Source organism: Jaculus jaculus, chromosome 3 (assembly GCF_020740685.1).
Source record: "Jaculus jaculus isolate mJacJac1 chromosome 3, mJacJac1.mat.Y.cur, whole genome shotgun sequence".
Classification (NCBI taxonomy): Eukaryota; Metazoa; Chordata; class Mammalia; order Rodentia; family Dipodidae; genus Jaculus; species Jaculus jaculus.
This window is the reverse complement of record NC_059104.1, coordinates 86,204,144-86,224,796: the sequence shown is the minus strand read 5'-3', so window position 1 is coordinate 86,224,796 and position 20,653 is coordinate 86,204,144.

Here is a 20,653-nt window from a genome sequence, read left to right as displayed (position 1 = left end):
ATTTGTCACCAGCAACAGAAAGCTCACACATTGTGAAAGAACTTTCTAGTTTCCTAACAGAATGAATGTCAGACAACTCCATTTGAATTACATCTATGAAACTTACCAGCAAGAAGACAGAAGGCAAATTGTTCCATCTTTCTGAGCCTCAACTCCTTCTGAATGAAGGAGAGTAGAATCCACTTTATAAGACCATTATGAAAATCAAATACAATCAGTGGATTTCTGAGTTCTAGGCATGACTCACAAGGAAAGGCTAAATGCTACTGGGCTTTCTTTCTTGGGTTCTGGTCTTGTAGGCCCAGCTATCACCTGCAGCATGACAACATACAGAAGGGTTTCAGTGCTAGAGACTGTCTGATTCCCTGGCAGCAAAGAGAAGAGAACTGACTTGCCACCTTCTCCGGTTAAATATGATCTTCCTCCACAATTCTGCCTGAACCAGATCTCTAGGCCGTGGCTCAGCAGGACACCCTTTCCTGCTGGCCTATCTCCCTGTCTTCCTATGAGTCCCCACTGAAAAAAGACAAGGTTGTGCTAGTCTAAACCCCCACTGTTTGAAGGTAGGCAGAGTGAGAAGGTATGGGGGAAATGCAGTCCTAAGAGGACTCTCTTCCATGATGAGTCAGGCAAGAATCACAAGAGCATCATATCAGAAGACACGCTGGGCACCCAACTCTGCACATCCTGCCTGTGTTATCTTAGCCACATTGAGCCTCAGGTTCTTCATCTGTAATGAGAGAATACCAAAGATGCTCCCACTCCTGGCAAAGACTAACTCTGAAAAGACAGGTGAATGATCCTAACAAAGAAGTGGCAACACACACATGCTTTTTTGTTGTTCTCTTGTTTCCCTGACACATCCCAAGTACAGATAGGCCTGGGCCAAAACTAGAAAAAGCAGTTTTATTTGTTCTTGCTCAGCAGCAGTGCCCCATCTCATCCTCTTCAACCCGCAGGAGCAAGGTCCTCCTCTCTCCACCTGAGCTAGTGAGGCAGAGAGCCAGGAGCAGATCCAAGAGCTGAGCCTCTCCTCCGCATGTTTATGGGGAGTGCTCTTGGCAAGGAGCAGATACTCCCAATGCAATGCCGAAGGTGAAATCCATCACCAGAGCTGGGACTGAGATAAGATAGAGGAAAGTAAATCAAGGCTCTCCAGATAAGGCGCAGCCTGAGGCCTGAAAAATGCAGCTCTCCTGCCAGCTGTCCTCTTCGGCAAGCTGCAAAGCAAAGAACTGTGCTAGGCAGCAAGAAACTCAGACCCTAGGTCCCCTCCTGTAAAAGTGGGAAGGACTTCTGTTCTCTCCTCTAACACAGCCCTCCCTGAGAGGAGCAACTGGCACTTTATTAAATCCCTCCTGGAAAGAAACAAACACACAAATGGTCATCTGCCCATGGAGTGGCTTCTACTGGCATCCAAAATTAAAGATAAAGGTTTAGGTTCAAGTTTTATGAGTCTGAGTTCAAATCCTGTAAGTGCCTTTTCTTTCTTTCTTTCTTTCTTTCTTTCTTTCTTTCTTTCTTTCTTTCTTTCTTTCTTTTTACATTTCTTTTTAAATTCATTTATCAGGGCTTCACAAGAGCATGGTTATCTCATGCCTGTAATCCTAGCACTTAGGAGGCTTGAAAGGCAGAGAATGAATCTTCAGCTAGCCTAGGACCATATAGTTCAACCCTAAAAAAAATAAACACCAAATACTATTCAGATCCTTGCCTAGGTATGCTAGGCAAGTACTCCACCAAGGAGCTACATCTCTGTCCTTTGCACTTTAATCTTCAACAATCTGCTTAACACAGCGAGCCTCAGTTTCTAATGGGGATGACGTAGGTGACACTTCACAGAATTACTTTGAAGACTAGATCATTTTTGTAGAGCACTTAGTAGAGGGTTGAGCACATAGGAAGTGCTTAATCCAACTTACTCTGCAGTAGTCTAGTTAGATATAAAATCTGTACAGAGTAGGGACACGAACACCTCTCTCACTTCCTTTTTATTTCATTTGGATAGTCATTTCTTTGTGACTTTTCTGAATGTTCTTTCCAATACACAAGCCTGGTCTCATAAGTCCCTTCTGTTGGCCATTATTGAGTAACAGACATCTCTGGGCCACCTCTCCCAGAGTTATCATCAGGAGCATCTCCATCCCTGAAAATGTATGTGTCACAGTGCACATCTGACCAGCTAAGAAGAGCAGTTACAAGTAAGCATTTGATCACACTCCGACCATGAAGGAGAAGAAGATCATTGCAGCCACTTGGAGGCCACAGGTAGGCTGCCAGGGAAGAGGTGGCTGAGAGGGACACGGGAAGAAACATGAGTAATGATGCATACAGGCAGTCCCTCATCAGAACACTCCCTACTTCCAGACAGGGGCTTGCATATCCCTGTATCCTCCCAGCCTTATCTCCATCCTTCCTCTCATCCCTAGCCATCAATCCACAAATATGTACTCTGTGCCCTGGATCATAGTATAATGGGAGATATTAGCATCATAGTTCCTGCCCTAAAGGTGTCTGTAGTCTGATTAGAGAGGGGACCCAAACTCCTGGGATGTCTCAAGGTATCAAAAAACCTAGCCTCCTTTCCCCAGAACCCACCACAGAGTTGAAATGGACTCAGGGTAGGAGAAGGAGGACAAATTGTGAAGAGCTAGAAAAGGGAGACAAAGGCATATGGCTGGATTGACATGGCAATGAAGAGAAGCCTGCAAGGGGAATTGTATGATGAGTGCATTACATAGGTGGGGGTTGGGATGACAAAGAGCCAAGTGGAAGGATGAGCACTAGACTCATGACAGTCCAGTCCTGGCTCAGCCACTCACTAGATGAATGAATGATACTAGGCAAGCTACTCAACCTCTCTCTTGAGTTTCTCATTTGTAATAACAGAGACTAGTTTCTCAGTTTATTTTGAACTGTGAGATGAGTCATGGACAACCACTTTATGGGTTGTGATGGTGGGGATTTGTGTGTGTTGGAGAGATGGTCACTACAGGAAGGGAGGTATCCAGAGATGAATGGGGGCTGCTATATAGACAGGATAACGGTGGGAGTTGGGGAAGGGGTTGAGCCATCTTCTTCCTTCTCAGATTCCTTCAGTGGCCCACCGGGGCTGGGAGCACTGCAGAGTTCCATGAACGGACACACCCCTTTAGCTGAAACCCGGCAGTAAGAGGCAGATAGTAAGATCAGGGAGTGACAGAGCATGAGTGGATATACAAATAGACAAGATTAACTATCCCCATTGTATACACAAGAGGCTTTGCTAACACTCAGCCAATTAGAAAACTAATCTAAACAGGCACCAGCTTCCAGGGCTCCTCAGAGCACTTTCAAACAGCTGTTCGCCCTGCACTTGCTGCTGCGCCCAGCGAGTGCCGAGACTTCTCCTTGGGGCTTGGTCCCCACTTGAGCCACTCAAGAGCAAGGGATTGTGTCCCTTCTGTCCTCAGAACCTCCCATCAAGTCATGATGCTATAACAGCGCTCCTCCCATGCCGCCACGTCTGAGAAGCCTTCCAAGAACCCCAAGCAGAGAGACCATTACTGCACGTTCTATGTTATGCTGCCACATATCCGCAAGTCGTACAGCGGAAGCAGAAGAGCTAAGCCCTTGGTATTTGACAAATCAGAGTACAAAAACAACTAGCTCTCCCAACACTGTTTTTTCCCTCCCCTAAAAGAGGATAATCATTATTCCTACTAGACTAAAAGCATGCCTATCTATGTGCATATGGATGTTAATGTGGATGTATATGTGTACAGTTCCCAACAATGTAAGCACTCCATACAGGGCATTTTCCATTTTCATTATTACTATTAACTGATATATGACTACTCTTTAGCTGCTGGTGTGTATTGCTAACTGTGAGTTATCGGAGGACTTCAGGCACAGAACAGGCAGCCTCTAGCATGTCCCTGATAGGATCATCTCTTGACATCTATACCCTTGTATAATCCTTTCCCCTTGAGTGTGAGTAAAACCTGCAACTTTAATCATCAGGATGTGACAAAGACAATGAGATATCACTTCCTTCATGAGGGTACATGAGATCTTAAATTCAGCCTTACTATCCCTGACTGGCTCTGTACCTATGTCTCTCTCTTTCTCAGCTTGCATGTTGCAATGAAGGAAGCTACCATGATGGAGAGGCCTGTGTGGCAAGGGAGAGAGCATTCTCAGTAGATGGTAAGCTAGGGGCCAAGGCCCCTCAAAGACTAAGTTCTGCAGATAGTTATGTGACCTTGAAAGTGGATTCTTCCCAAAGTGAAGCTTTAGAATAGAACCAGCCTTGAGCAAGCTTTGATAAAACATTGTGAGAGACCCTATGGCAGTGGACCCAGCTAATCTGTAGCCAGACTCCTGGCCCACAGAAACTGAAATCATACATGCATATTGTTTAAAACACTATGTGTTAAACCGAGCATAGTGGTGAATGTCTACAACCCAGTAGTATTGCAACCCAGAGGCTAGGTTACATAGTGAGATAAAAGCCAACCTGAACTACATAGTGAGAATCTGTCTCAAAAAGCCAGCTCAGTGGTAGAGCCCTTACTTAGCATGTGCAAGGCCTTAGGTTTAGTCCCCAGCACAAAATCTCCAACTGTGCGCTACAGTAATTATCCCAGCATAGATAGTAAATACAAGGTCTTTGTACTTTTAGCTCAGCATATGAAATGGAAGTCAAGTATGGACAAACAGATGGACAGATGGATGGACGGATGAAGTGATGAAAGCAGGAAAACTCATCCAGACCTTAAAAGACCAAAATGGCTAGAAAGAGAAAGGGCTCCTTCCCAGCACCCACTGCCTGTATCCTTTGTCCCAGTGTCTGTCACTTGTGACCCCAGGTACCCTTGCTCCCTGCTTATGGCATCTAATCATTCTCTGATTTTTTATTTTAATTCTCTCCTTAAAAAAAAAAAATAAAGAAAGAAAGAAAGAAAGAAAGAAAGAAAGAAAGAAAGAAAGAAAGAAAGAAAGAAAAGGCAAAGAATGCTCTCTCTAAAATATCTGACCTGGGTGAATTGGAATAATTTCTGATGGAAAGCAGTCTTGTCCAGAATGGCGTTACCCACCCTGCTTAGGAATGCAGTTGCTGCAGATATTAAAACAGACCTGCAGGCGTATGCACGGAGTGTGGAGCTCTGCCAGCAATGACCTCAGTCTGCACAGCAGGGCTCTTACCTATGAAAAGCGGCTGCTCTGGGCTGGATCACAACAGGACCCTCCCTTTCCTAAACCCTTCCCCTTTCAGGTACCCCATGTTGAATCCTCCCCATCAAGGCTTGAGTCACAGTTTTCCTTGCAAGCCTAGTACAAAAAGTCAGGACAGTGGCACCATCAGGCCTCCAAAAGGATGCTGTCAGGCTCTCAGTCTCTTTCTCTGTAAGTAGCTTTGGCTGGAGGATGTGGCCTGGGCCTGGAGGGCCTTCTTTCTTCCTCTCCCTCATCTTCCCTATTAGCCAGACAGCACTGAGGGAACCTGTTCAGATCCAGGGGTACCAGGCTTTACTTATGCTGCAAGGGCATCATCCCGGGGGAGGCCAGGCAGGAACCAGAGACCAACCCTCTTCTGGAAGCTCATGTGTAGCTAAGCTTCTACCTGGGCCTTGGGTCTTATCAGACTTAACTCAGCTCCCATGTGTAAGATGAAGCAGAAAGTCTCATCCTTGGCTCGGTGCTTAAAGATGTTTGTTTGTAAAGCCTGCTGGCTTGGGTTTGAGTCCCCAGTAATCACATAGAGCCAGAAGCACGAAGAAGGGCATGCATCTTGGTTGCAGTGGCAAGAGGCCCTGGTGTGCCCATAGTCTCTCTGTCTGTTTTTCTCTTTCCCTCTCCCCGCCTCTCTCTCCTCACAAATATATATATATATTGGTTTTTGAGGTAGGGTCTTGCTCTAGTCCAGACTGACCTGGAATTCACTATGCAGTCTTAAATTCACTGTGATCCTCCTACCTCTGCCTCCTGAGTGCTAGGATTAAAGGCATATGCCACCATGTCCGGCCATAAAAATATTTTTGAGGCTATCCTGAAACTACATAGTGAATTCCAGGGCAGCCTGGGATAGAGTGACACCCTACCTCAAAAAAAAAAAAAAAAAAAAGTCGCACAATGTGGCTCATGTGTCTGGAGTTCAGTTACAATGGCTAGAAGCCCTGATGTGTCAATTCTCTCTCACACATGCATCAAAAAGAAAGAAAGAAAGCCAGTCTGTTGGGATTACCTCAAAAAGAATTTCTTGACAATTGTTAGATTTCATAGAAGAGTCTCAACCACCATGTATTACACTATCTAACCTAACAACCCATCCCTTAACACTCCCAATAATTATAACAACAGCCAGCATTTGCCTAGCCTATTCTTGTATGCAAAACACTTTTATATATGCTGTTTCTCATAAGAATCCTACACTGCTTTAGTTTCATTTGATAAATGAACAAATGGTTGCTCAAAGTAACTAAACAACGTTTTCCCAGTTGCAGTGAGTAAGTGGTAAATAAAATAGGAGTCTACAGCAAGGTCTTCTGACTCACAGCCCCGTACTTTTTTCAACATGACTAACTCCCAAACAATATTACTTATTTGCCTCTTGCCTCTAGATAGCATCCTGTTCTTGCACTTTGGGCTTGTATCCCCATACAGCTTCAGGAGAGCTGACTTGTGGGTTATCCATGGGCTTCACAGGGATATCAAGGATTGACCACTGGCCTTCAAGTCTGGAGACCTGGCCTTGAAGTTCTGGCCCCACCACTAAGGAAGGAGGTGACTTTCAATTGCTTACTTCATCTGTCTGGGCCATGCATTGTGAAACAGATACATTGGATGACCTTTGGAATCACTTCTTTCTTCAAACTATAATTCTCTGATTCCATTCTCTCATGGGAAGAGAGAGTTTCCCAACTGAATGGGTAATTGTTGACCTATTGCATAGTCAATGCCATCTGGAGCTTGGATTGGAATAAGATCCCCTTAGCTAGCTCCTCCAAAGATGCCAGAGGGACATTGTGCCCCAATTCCACCTCACCAGGTCCCTTCATTTCTGGTTCCTTTTACCTTGTCCCCCATAACATATCATTGAGAGACTTCCTGTAGTTAATATGATAAGCTCCCAAAGTCCTATGTCCTTGAATCTCACTGACCAGAGTTACTGCTCAAGTTCATCCCACACCAGACAGGCTGGCACTTGGTTGATCTTTTCCGGATGTCTGAGAGCCTAGGCTAAAGGTTAGTCACAGTCCTCCGTGCCCAAGGAGACCTGCGGAGCCCTGCAGCTGCTCCCAGCTGTCGAACTAAACAATGCAGACCTTGTCAGGTCGTGGCTGAGCCTTCTTTGAGGGGTGTTCAGATTGCCGTATTAACTGGAGGCAGCTCAGCTGCTTCCTGTTCCATGGTCCTGAGTATAGATTCCTAGGCAGACACCCTGCCTGGATCCTCATCTAACCAGAGCCACCGCCAGTTGGGGGTGGGAAGAGTAGCATAAAATAAGAGTTTCAGCACAATCTCAGAGTCAAAAGAGTCAAATGTTGACTAAAAAGGGCCCTGGTGGGGACCAAGGGCCCAAGGGCCTCAGCTTCCACACATGTCAACTAGGCCTAGGGATAGGAGCATAGCTCAGTTTTCAGAAACCTATGGGAATTTATTTAAAGGCCTTCTGGGCTACATCTTTCAGTATTCAGTGATCTCAACAAGAATCTTCTAGCAACTGTTCCCCAACAACATACCATTTGTTGAAAATACTTGTGCTAGCAGACACCTTCCACTTCAACAAAACGTATCCTTCTGCCTGTCTCCTGAGCTCAGCTGTCTGCTCCATTACCAAGCATGGCACATGCCATCACCTAAGCTCAAATGTCCTCCCCAATTTCCTCAGCAACCCTTGTCTTTTCTTGGCTTCAATTTTCTGCCATGAATCTTCCCATCTCCCTAAAACTGCTGTGAATTACACCAGGAGATTTATTTATTTATTTACTCATTTCTCTTCCTATCTTTTTCTTTTCTCTCTCTCCTCTTCTTCTTCTTTTTTTTTTTTTTTTTTTTTTTTTGGTTTTTCAAGGTAGGGTCTCACTCTGGCCCAGCCTGGAATTCACTATGTAGTCTCAGGGTGGCCTTGAACTCACGGTGATCCTCTTACCTCTGCCTCCCAAGTGCTGGGATTAAGGCATGCGCCACCACGCCCAGCTCTCCTTTTCTTTTATCCATCTTTTCTCATGTTAGTGTCTGTCTGACACATACCACAACCTGGAGCCCATCCAGTGTACAGGCTGGGTTCCTTCCTTCCTATTGAACTATTGTAGGTGCTTAATTTCTGACTCTTGACTATCACAAAGTCTACCTGAGAGCAAACCTATAGCTATAGCTAGAGCCCATTCCCTGTGTCTTTGAGGCCTGGAAATGTGATAACACATTGGACAGCTGCCAAACACACTGGCTGGCCTCCAAGGTCAATTTGGGGATACGAAGGGGAAAATAATTCTTATTGCATAAATCATGTTTCTGAATGACCCAGAGTGGAAGCCGTGGTCCTTGCTGCAGCTGGGCCCACTGTAACCTCTTCCCTTGCACCTACCATCCTGGTCAGCCATGAGCAATAGCAGGAATATTTTCTGCCTCATGAGGAACTACACTCAAGAACAGTCAGGACCAGAGACAAGGGGAATGAAAGTGGCTGGACAAGGATGTGGAGGGTCAGCAAAGGCCAGACATGAGCTGTGTTTCCAGCTCCATCGTCTGCAGCCTCCAGGAGCAGGCAGATTTTTTTTTTAAGGCGTGAGTCCTAATGAAAACAAGTTGGAGCTATGATTGGGCCTGGGGTAGGGGCTGCAGAGCAGAGTTTATAGGCACTTGCATTTTCTTAACAGCTCCCTTCTCACTCACACATTCCTCTACATTTTTCCCTTTTATTAATGTGGCATCCTTCCCAGGCCACTTTATGGGCCGTGTGTGTTTTCACTTATGCCCTGATTGAGTTTGATCGTGTCTCTCCCTATGAAGAACCTTCAGATCTTGCTCAGGACCTCCTCCACCTCCCTCTGCAGGGGCTCCCACATTTTGGTCTCTCTAGTGCTCCCACATACCTCTCTCAACTGAATCCCAGGGGCCCTGTAGTGTTTCCCACCACTTTTCTGCCTTAAGGTCACACGTCATCTGGACTCCAAATAAGACAACTCAGTTTGATGACTCACCTAAATCTGAAATGACTCCTGGAACTTGCCCAACAATCAGATCTGCCCAGAGGATGAAAGGGAAGATTTGCCACAACTGAAGATTTTCAAAGGAATGTGCTATGAGCCCTGAAGGCCATTGCCAAAGAGCAACTCTGAAAACATTTTGAGCAATCACAGCACTGAGAGAGCACAGCTTTCCAAGGGGCCTGCTTTCAAAGACATGGCACATGTTTTTGGAGAGTTAAGATTCGGTGTGTTTATTCAAAAAGATATTCGTGTTGCTCCCAGCAACTCTGGGCTCTGAGCTTTTCAGTCCTTTCCCCCCCGGTGGACAGCAGGACCCACGTCTGCCGCTCTCTTGCTCTCTTTCGGCCCTGCTTCCTTCCACCCACCCTGGTATCTGGGAGGTTGCTCTGCTTCACTCAGACATGAAGTGGCAGGCTTGGTGGCAGTTGTTTGATCTCTGAAAACATACCCTCTGGGAGCTAGATTTTCTTCCTCTGTAAAATGAGGAAAATAACACACGTACTGTAGAGTGGTGGGAATAAAGTGAAGTCATGTCTCTTAGAGAGCTGGCATGCTAGAGGCCCTGGTAAATGCTACTGGGATTTGTTACTATAGCTAGTGCTAGCAATTAGCCAGTGCCTACTGAACTGTTAGTAAATAACTATCTTTTGTACCCTAGTTGCCCATCCTGTTCCCTTTGGCCTTCTCCCATAGCCATCAGTCCTTCCTAGGACATCTGTGGACAGCATCAGTTTCTCCGCTTTCTGCTCCCAGGCAAGAATCTGTCGATCCTTTGGGAAGCACAGTTCTGGGATCATTTTCCTGTCGTCAGCAGGATCTGGGAGAGGCATTGGCCCCACAAGGCTTGATGTGGGAAGTTTTTACAGGTACTGCTCATCTGGTAGGCAGATGGAGCTCTGCTATAAGATACAGTTCTGTCTTCCATATGGGAGAGTGCCTGGGAGTCCTGAGGTGGGACTGGCCTTTCTCTGTCTGGAGCCAGTGCAGGCATGCACATGGGTCTGTGGCCTCTTTCCAAGACCCTGGCATCCTTGAACCACCTTACAGCTAACTATGCTTTTTCTCTTTGTTTCTTTTCTTTTCTTTCTTCTTACTTTAAAAAACAAAATTGGAGATAAGGTCTTCTGTATCCCAGGCTGGTCTTGAACTTGCTATTGAGCTGAGGATGACCTGGAACTTCTGGACCTCCTGCCTCCACCTCCCAAGTTCTGAAATCACAAGTGTGCACCACCACACCTGGTTTATGCAGTCCTGGAGATCAAACTCTGGACTATGTTCCTGCTAGTTAAGCATCCTTGTCATCTCCACAACCCTCCCCACCTTCTATCCCCAGTTTTGCATGCACACATGTGCATGTGCTCACACACACACACACACACACACACACAGAGTGATGTTTCTGGAGAGCAGAAAATGCTGGTTAATTGTAGTGGTCACACTGAATGTTTCCCCATAAGGAAGCATTTTATTCATTCTAATTTCTCAGAAAGATGAAACAGTACACAGAGGGCTTCTCAAAATGGAGTTACTGTGCATTTGAGCATTTTTCCTAAAGGAAGGTGGAGAGAGGGAAAAGTACTGAGTAGCTACATTCCCTGGTAACATCCCACTGCAGAGCATCAGTTCCTCTCTCCACTCCAGAAGTCCCATCTCCACCTTAGTAGAGTAGGGAATATCCCTTACCCATCACTAGGGTTTCCCAACCTCTTTTGAGCTGGGCTTATTCAGAGATACTCATGCTAAGATGCTCCCTACCTCATCATTTCTGCTCAAAGTGCTTTTGGTCACAAAGGGCAGAACCTCATTCACAAGAGCATGCCTGAAAGTGGATCTGGAACTAGTACAGTGAAGAAAAGAGTTCAAATAAATGAAGATGGTCTCTTAGGCCACAGTATCTTGGTTCATTGTGTGTGTGTGTGTGTGTGTGTGTGTGTGTGTGTGTGTGTGTGTGTGGTGTGGTGAGATATATGAGGTGTATGCACATGTATAGCTGCATACACCATATATGTGCATTTATAGGCCAGAGGAGAACCTCAGTTCTCTTCTGTATCGCTCAACTGTGTACTTTCTGGAGACCAAGTTTCTCCCTCAACCTGGAGTTGCTGAGTTTCTTTTGTTCACAGAGCCCCCAGCGAGTCTCTAGTCTCGGCTCCTCCACCACAGATTGGGGTGACAGGTGTGAATGACTGCATCTAGCTTTTAATATGTGTTCTGGGGGAATTGAACTTGAGCTTTCAGTGACCTCAGACCCTCCCAGAAGCTCATGCTTTGGTGGCAAATGCTCTTAACTGCTGGGCCATCTCTGCAGGTTGGCTCATCTGTGTGTGTGTGTGTGTGTGTGTGTGTGTGTGTGTGTGTGTGTGTGATGTGCATACACATGCATGGGCCCACATGTGATGTCAGGGGACAAATTCAAATTCAAGGTGTCTGTATTCCACCTTCTTTGAGATATAGACTCTTACAGCTACCAAGGACTGCAAACTATCAGACCATCTGGCTTTCCAGTTTTGGTTTCTCCTGGCTCCCCTCACATTGTCATATGTACATTAAGATCACAGATGAATGCACTACTTTGCATGCAGCTGAGGAATTGAACCAGGGTAGGCAGACTTTTCAAGCAAGCACCTTTAACTGCTGTCAGCTCATCTTTTCTCTGTGCACAATTTTGGTTTGCCTATAGTTCCATAACATGACTTTAGCTGGAGTCCTTCTTGATCATGAAAGTTTAGTTTCTGACAACTAAATGGCTAGAGTCTTTGCCTTTTTATTTCTTTCAAATTCTTTTTAAGTTAATTAATTTTTATTTATGTATTTATTTGTTTGTTCCTTAGTGGTAGGGTCCTGCTCTAGCCCAGGCTGACCTGAAATTCACTATGTAATGTCAGGCTGACCTTGAACTCATGGAGATCATCTTAGCTGTACCTCCCAAATTCTGGGATTCAAAGGATTTAAAGGTGTGTGCCACCACTCCCAGCTTCTTTGCTTTTGTTTGTGGCATGTAGTCTCAGGTTGGCCTTGAACTCATGGTGATACTCCTACTTCTGCCTGCCGAGGGCTAGAATTAAATGCGTGTGCCACCACACCCAGCAAGGCAATATTTTTTATAAAAAGTTTGCACATGTATAACCACTCTCCCCTACATCAGTTCTGCTGAGGGTCCTTGGTGAACATTGGAGGCCAGACTGAGCTACACAAATCTTGTCTCAAAAGAAAGAAAAAGAGAGGAAAGGAAAGATAGCAGAGGCTGAACATGCTGGAAACAAAGCTTTGAGCAGCAATCTGTCTTGTACCATCAGAGGTGTGTCCAGTAGGTCCCTATGGAGTTCTGGGTTTCAGCTGAAGGAATTTAGCTTTTGTCATTAGGAAGCATTCATCTCAGAGAGACTGGGTACTCAGGAGACACAGTGACATTGCTAAAGAGTGTCTGCAGAGATGTCCTGTGAAATGAACACTGGGACAGGGGCCTGGAGTTTTTGTTTCTGATTCAGCTCTTCCTCCTCTAGGTCTCAGATTCTCCATCAGCTATCAATTAATAATAATAATGAAGTATTTCCTAAGCCTGTCTCCTTGCCTCAGAAACACAGTAGAACAGTGTTTGATCATACTCGGTGGGTTCTCCACTTGCTTCTTCCTTGACGTGGGACAACCCACCCAGCCCCTATCAGAGGCTTTCCAGCCTTTCACTGCTTGCATCCCAGAGAATCCAGGCAGAGCCTTCCTTAGAACGGGCATGGGATTCTGCTTTCAAGAAGCAAATTTATTTCTGAGCTTCCATAGGCTAAAGACAGGTCTGAGCACTAGCTCTCTAGCCACACTAGTAAGAGGCTGGGCCAAGTTTTCATCCAACTGGAAGGTGTCCAGCTGGGCCACTGGGGCCAGGGAGGACAGGAGAAGCTATGGGAGAGCTATGAGCAAAAGCCTTGTGAAGGGAAGACAGTCTGCAGAGTTGGAAAAGGAAAGTGGAAAATGTGGGTTCTCAGGGCAGGGTGGCAGGAGCAGGGAAAATGGTTTGTGTCTTTTGGCATGAAATGAATAACATTCAAAGAATATGCAAAATGCCATCCTAATCGGCACCTGTTCCCTTTGGAACCAGCCACCAGGGCCCATGGCATCTGAGGCTGAGTCTGGCTTTGGGTATTGCCAGGAGAGAAATGCAACAAATTGAGATCCACACGGGTGTCAAAAGAGGTCCTAAGTGGAGTGCAGAGGAGGAAGATGCCCTCAGCCTTCACTGCTCCTTACTGACCTCAAGTGTCCCGTCACTCATCCCCAGCCCAACCTCAGGCAGATGGCTCAGATTCTGCAGGGGCCTCTGAGCATTCCCTTGGCGAACAGCCACATTCCAAAGCAGCATATGTTTCATCTCAAGCCCACAAGGTTTGCACTTCCAAGCAGAGCCAAAGAGAAAACCTTGGCCAAGGCTGCATATTTCTTAGGAGAGGTGGAGGTGGGGGAGGCCCTCAGCGGAAGCTCTATTACTGAGGACACTTGGATTCCTACAAAACAAGATCCCCAATTGGTAGCACCCTAATTTCTAACACATATGTCCTCAAGTCCTTACAGCACCTATTCACATGGAGGGGCAGAGCTGCTTGCTCCTGCTTTCACTCAAATGTCCCCCATGCTGCCTGTCCCCATTCCTCTGGCTGCCTCACCTTGGCCTGAATTCCTGAACCCTACAGAATCAATGCCACACGGCTTAGGGCTTCACAGAGCAAGCTGAGGAAGAAGAAAAGTAAGTCTTGCTCTTTCCCACCTCAAATGCCTGGATTATGTGTGCTCCCATCTCCAACCCTGAGAGGTGTTGGGCAGGGTTGAAAGGGGAAGAAACAGCAGAGGTAAGAGAAGGAAGGAAAACAAAGAAAGAAGCACTGGAGGTACGGTAGACCCAAAAATGCAAAAGGACTGGAAAGAGTTTAGGTTGGAAGAGAGAGGCTGGTCTCTTCTGGTGGGTGGCAAGGAGGAGAAGGAATGGTGGGAGTCCTCGTCCTCTGGGGTTCTGCTCTGTGGCAAGCTCGGAGATTTCTGACAGCAAAGTAAACTGTGGTGTGCGGAGTTTACCCAGCTCCAATAAGCAGTGTTTGGAGTGTTTAATGTTTCCTTTCCACTGAATTGGTTGACAGGCACTGAACCACAGCCAGCCCTGGCTGTCTTTTGGGGAGGCAGGGGATGGGTAGGTAGATACCTATCAGGAAAGCGGGCATTGCTGGCCCTCGCTTTTACATGAGCTGCAAAGGCCCCCTCACATAAGCTGGAAGTACCCATGAAGATGAAAGAGCCTGAAAGACAAGCTTCTGTCCTCATCTCACACACTCTAGCCCAGCCTGCACACCACAGGAGCTCCAGCCCTGATGTAGTGTGGCCTGACCCATTGGCTCTTGTCAGGTGAAATGCTGCCCCAGAGAATGGGTATCTGTAGATGAATGCAGGGCACAGTCCCACCACAAAACAAATCAAGACAACACCAGGACTCAGCACCCAAACACAAAATGCACTCAGCCTGGTAGGATGTCCAGTCCAATGTGCTGGTGGGTTTTGTACTAAGGATTAATGGGTTGAGATGTGGGGGGAAATAATGACTTTGCTTCCATCCAGAGTGGCTTCTGGAAAAAAAAAAATTGGCACTTCTAGATGAAATGGGGAAGAAAGTTTAGACAGAAGAACGTTTCAAGGAATGCAGTCAAGTAGAACGGGGAGGCAGAGAGAACTGGGGCGGGGCAGTGAGTATGCAGAAAAGAGACAGAACAGTTTAGGAGGAAGAGGAGGCAGAGAAGGAGGGGGCCTAGGATGGAGTCTGGGCGCCACTGCCCCTGCTTATCACATGCAGAACCAGAGAATACTCTGGACCCACAGAGCAAAGGCAAGTGGCCTTGGGTGGAAAAGAAGGGACAGCAATGACACCAAGCAGCAGTAAGGCCAGGACACAGGATCTCTATTACGTGGAAGGCATGAGGAAGAAAGGGCAACGTGACAAGCGTGTGCATAGCGAGCTCAGGAGCACCAGGATACGTACATAAGCAGAAACAAAACAGTGTTGGGGGTTTGGTTTGGTTTGGTGGGACAAGGCTTTGGTGTGGAACTTACGCTGGCCTGGAACTCAAAGCTATTCTCCTGCCTGAGCCACTCAAGTACTGATATTATAGGTATATGCTATTAGATGGAGATAAAAGGTTTTCTTTTAAAATTCAAATTAAATTTTAAAAGCAGATGCCATTCACTGCTTGGGTGTATGGGGCCCAGAGCGTTTCAGGATGCTGGTCAGGGGGCAGTGGGGGTCGAGGTGTAGGTGTAGACAAGTGGCACAGGCTGGTAAGATTTCTGTGCAGTTAATTCAGCCATATTGTCATGGGTCTCAGTTCGTCAAGCTGTTTAAAATAGCCATGTGGCTCATGCCTGCAACCCCAGTGCCTGGGAGTCTGAGGCAGGAGGAGAATGCTGTGAGTTTGAGGCCAGCTTCTCTCTCTCTCTCTCCATATGTTTGTGTATTGAATATATATCTTCATGGAGGTAGAACAGACTGGTAACTTTCAAATAGGTTCCATGGAGCACTAGGAGCAGAGGGAGAAGAGAAGGGGAAAGATGGGAAGGAAAAAGCTCCCAACAGGTAGGGCCCTTGTGCCTTAACCTCACGACAACCACAGCTGTTTGATTATGCACCTGTGCAAAAGTTCCTTGAAGGAAAGGCTGACTACCGAAGCCTGTAAAACAAGTGCTGGAAAACCACTAAGATATGATTTCTCTTGGGAGTTTCCACCAGCTGGGAGAACCACCCTCCTAAAGGTGGGGTGGGGGGGACATGGCTGCAGTGAACACATGGAACAACTTTGGGGCCCAGTTCCCAATCCAAACATTCCAGCCTGTGGTCAGATCATTGGCTTTTATTTTTTGGCTCAGAAGCACACACACATACCCACACACATGCACACACATCCAGCATGTTTTTGTTTTTGTTTTTTTAACCTCTGTTTTCATTTGGTTCAAGAATGGGAAAACAGCACACACTACCTCCAGCTTGGCCTATGGCAGGTACTGTGGTTCAGTAACAACACTTGAATAATATATCTTCTATAATTTAATTTTAATATAATTATATATATATATATATATAATTTTCAATATAATTTTAATTTATAAATAACAAAACAATGATACAGCCTTGCAATTGCATCATGGGCCTGTTACCCACAATAGGGGAAAACTGGTACATGAGCTAAAAAATATATTCTAGCCCAGATTTGATTAGTTATTTGACTCTAAAATTGAAACCCCACTCTCACTACCCACCCTAATGCCCTTCCTGCCTCCCAAAGTTACAGGGCACACTTCCAACAGTGAACTAGACCTGGCCTTAACCTGGGAGGTAAGCAGTCAAGCTTCTCCCTTAACTGGAGAAAGGCCTGCAGCCCATGTATTCAAGATTCAGGGTCTGTTAACATATGTAGCTCTGAACCCTAGCTTTATGTCTTCAGACTGTCTCCATCTGTTTATTCTCGACATGTCTTTATTCTCTCTCTTTTGGAAAGCTGTAGAGGACTTTGAATTGGTTTAAAGGGGATGTTCAAAAGTGGGATGAGAAGGACTGGGAGATGGCTTAGTAATTAAGGCACTTAGCTGTGAAGCTTAAGGACCCAGGTTTGATTCTCCAGTACCCACGTAAGCCAGGTACACAAGGTGGTCCATGCATCTGAAGTGATTGTTTGTAGTGGCTAGAGGCCCTGGCATACCCATTCTCTCTTTATCTGCCTCCTCCTCTCTTTCTTCCTGCCCCTCTCTGTCAAACAAATAAATAAAATGTTTTTGTTTGTTTGTTTGTTTGTTTTAAGAGGGGCAGTGCAGAGACTAAACTGGATTCCAAATCGAGAGCTGGTTTGGGAGAGATCTCACCCTCTCCTGGAAGAATACAGTAAGGACTGCAGCGGGGAGGAAGCAGGATATAATTCCAAAGGTGGCACAGCAAATGAAAAAGATAGAAGGAAGCTGGAGAAATGGTTTGGCAGTTAAGGCGCTTGTCTGCAAAGCCAAAGAAAGGACCTAGGTTCAATTCCTCAGGACCCACATAAGCCAGATGCACCAGGTGGCACATGTGTCTGGAGTTCATTTGCAGTAGCTGAAGGCCCTGGCGTTTCCATTCTCCCTCTCCCTCTCCCTCTCCCCCCCCCCCGCCGTCTCTCTCTGTCTCTCTGTCTCTCTCTCTCTCTCTCTCAAATAATAATAATAATAAAAGACAGAGGGATGAAATGCAAGTGCCAGTGTGGGGCTGGGTGGGTGTGAATTAGTCAGTGGTTTGTAACTTCATAAACAAACAAAATTATCTTTTCAGAAGAAATCTCCCTCAGATCTGAGAATATAAACTATCAGGGGAAGGTATCTGGTAGTGTAGTGCATTGTGGAGGCCTCTCTTAGCTTTTCCCCTTCTCTTTTGGCCTGGGTCACCCTGCTATTAGGAGGCTCCTCAGGGTGTGGAACATGTTGATCATGGGGTGATCACTCCTACTCACCCTCACACCATGTCAGTAACAACACCCTGCACTGCTTGACTCACCACTGTCTGTGCAGTGTCTAGGATGGTGTCTTGACATAGTAAATATTTGTGGAAGAACTAAACTAACATACCCACATTGACTCCAAGCCTCAACGTTTACAAGCACTCTCATGGAAGTTTTCTGTGCTAAATGTCCGTGTTTAGCGTGTTGCTGGGGATGATGCTGTCTCTGTGCAAACCCCTCCCTCTGGGAGTGGCTGGTGAAAGTTGGGGGGCACACTGATCACCAGCAGATAGGAACTTGTACTCTCCATTTCTGACGGCCTTCCCAGAGCTTGGAAACCTGAGGCTTTCTCTGAGAAGTTTCATTTCTGCCCTTAATTGGTCACTGAGCAGTGAGTGATCCAGCCTAGAGACCCTCCATTGCCTCCCTCCTATTCTCTCTGAACGTGTAGCAAACACACTGGAGGGCCAGAGGAGAGTCCCAGCAGGAAGCAGGGGTGAGTGGAGCCCAGGGAGAGAAGGCCCCTGTCATTTGTGGAGGTGGCTTATCTCTGCCCCCACTTTCCGAGAAAAAAGATGACCTACCCCAGGTCCTTGGGAGCCTGCCCCCAGCCTTATCCCCTGAACAGGCCTACCAAGTTTGGGATAAGAGAACTTGAACAGTCCAGGTCCCCTCTGGGAAGCCCAGGAAGGCGGAGCCAAGCCTGGCTGGGCCTCCAGGTTGGCCTGCCCTAGCCCCAGGGTTTAATAAACTCTGAGAGAGGTTTTCAAAGGCCACTTGATCTTCCCCATCAGGCAGCCCCTGTCTCCCTTTCAGAGCTGAGGGACTGGAAAGAAAAAAACGCTCAATGAACAAGGAGGCCAGAGAAAGCTGAGCCGCGGGGCACCTTCTATGAATTTCTGATGAGCACAAGGCCCTGACTCCTGGGTCCCAGCCCAGTGCAGTCAGGGATGTTAGTTTAAGTCATTTCGCACGGTTCACTGGCTCTCTGAGAGCAGCTTGTCTCCAGCCTGGGCCTCTCTAACAAGCTCTTTTCACTCAAGGTTTCTCTGAGCAGAGACCTCAAACAATAGCAGCTTTCAAGGGGCTTGGCCCTCCTCTGGAGGCTTCCCTCCTCAGCCCCAGCCTCCTCCAGCCTCCTTCCACTGGCTTGCTGGCCCACCTGACCAGCAGGAAAAGGTGTTCCTCCTTCCTTCCTCCCTCCCTCTATTCCTTCCTTCTTATACTCCTTCCCTCTAGCCCTCCTAAGGCTCCATTCCCCATTCTGTAGCAACATTCCTCTCTTTTTCCTCCTCACTCCCCATTGTTCCTGCTCTCTCTCCCTGTGAGTAGTCAAAGAGAGACTGTTCTCTCATTGCAGAGCTGACGGCTTTATCACACAACACTAGAACCTGGTGAGCACGACACTCCCTGGGTTGTGCAGCAAAGCCCTGGTCAAGAGCAGCTCAACCTGACCCTTTAAGCCTATTAGGCCTCCACCCCTCCTGTAATTTTGAGTAGTTTTCTCTTCCATTTAACCTGAGGAGGTGGCCAGCTTCCTCTTCATGGGGCTGCCCAGGCCTGGTGAGGTAGGAAGAGGAGTTTCAGGAGAGAAGTGGAGCATGAGCCAAGGCCAGGGTGGCTCCCCAGACACAGATCGTAACTTCCTAGTTCTTCCGTCAAAGCCTTCCTCATGCCCAGGGTGTTTCTTCTCTGTTATCCACTGTCTTCCTCAAGATAGTGGGGGCGGGGGGACTTCTCATTATGGCAATGGAAACAGGTTCTCAGAAAGAGACTCCTGGGAAGAGGAAGCCAATTAATCAGCAGGTGACAGTCATTCCCATGTTTAAACTAGAACCACAGCCAAAACAAACAAACAAACAAAGTTCATATTGAAACAGGTCAGACCTTCTACTTACTGAGAGAGAGTCTTTAACATTTTATCTTTCCATGATAACCTTTGACACAGAGAGCTCCAGAGGCTCGGCAGGGAATGGGCTCCGGCGCCATCCTAAAGTACCTATAAGCACCAGGCCAACAACTAATGCCCCACCTCAGGGCCTCAGGTCTCTTACCTTTCAGAGTTTAAGCTGCTCAGTTGTCCTGAAAGGTGTTGGGAGAAAGCCCAGTTACACACACACACACACACACACACACACACACACACACACACCCTCACCTGACCTGCCTGCCTCGCGTCCCCCTGCTCAGCCATATCCCTACCCACTATTAATAAGTCACCTTCTCCAGAAAACAAAAACAGGACAAGACAAAGGATGGGGAATTGGAGCACAGCCAAGCTGAACATGTGAGCACTATGCATGTGGCATTGCCCTCCAGTTCTCCAGAGACTTCCTTGTGACGGTGCTACCATACTCAGTCCAAGTCTCTTAATTGGTTAGTTCCTGGTTTGGTAGCACGATCTTCTGGGGGACTTCTTAAACTTCTCAAAGTTCCCACCCCAGCTGAGACAGAATAGCTGGGGTAAATTATAGCTTGCATCATTTTTCTGGGGTGGGATGCTTTTCAAGGTAGGGTCTAGGTCTAGCTCAGGGTGACCTGGAATTCACTATGTAGTCTCAGGATGGCCTTGAACTCATGGCGTTCCTCCTACCTTGGTTTCCCGAGTGTTGGGATTAAAGGTGTGTACCACCACATCCGGCCACAGCTTGCATTTTAACATGAATCCCAGGTGAACATTATGTCTCCTGAAGGTTGAAAATGAATGTCCTATTTGGTTTCAAAGGACAGTATTAACTAAAGATTAGTTCAAAGTTACTTTAGTTCTTTTAGAGGCATGTCCCCCAGGAAGCTCACATATTTGCACAGACTCCTGGCAAGCCCCCTGGAAGAGTCCTGGCAACTTCCAGTTCATACTTGTGAATTCCCAACAAGAGTTCCCAACTACCTGTCACCACCACCAACACACTGTAAGAGCTCAAGTTCAGCAAAGCTTGGTTCAACTCCTAGTTGAATTAGTAGAAAAGTGATGTG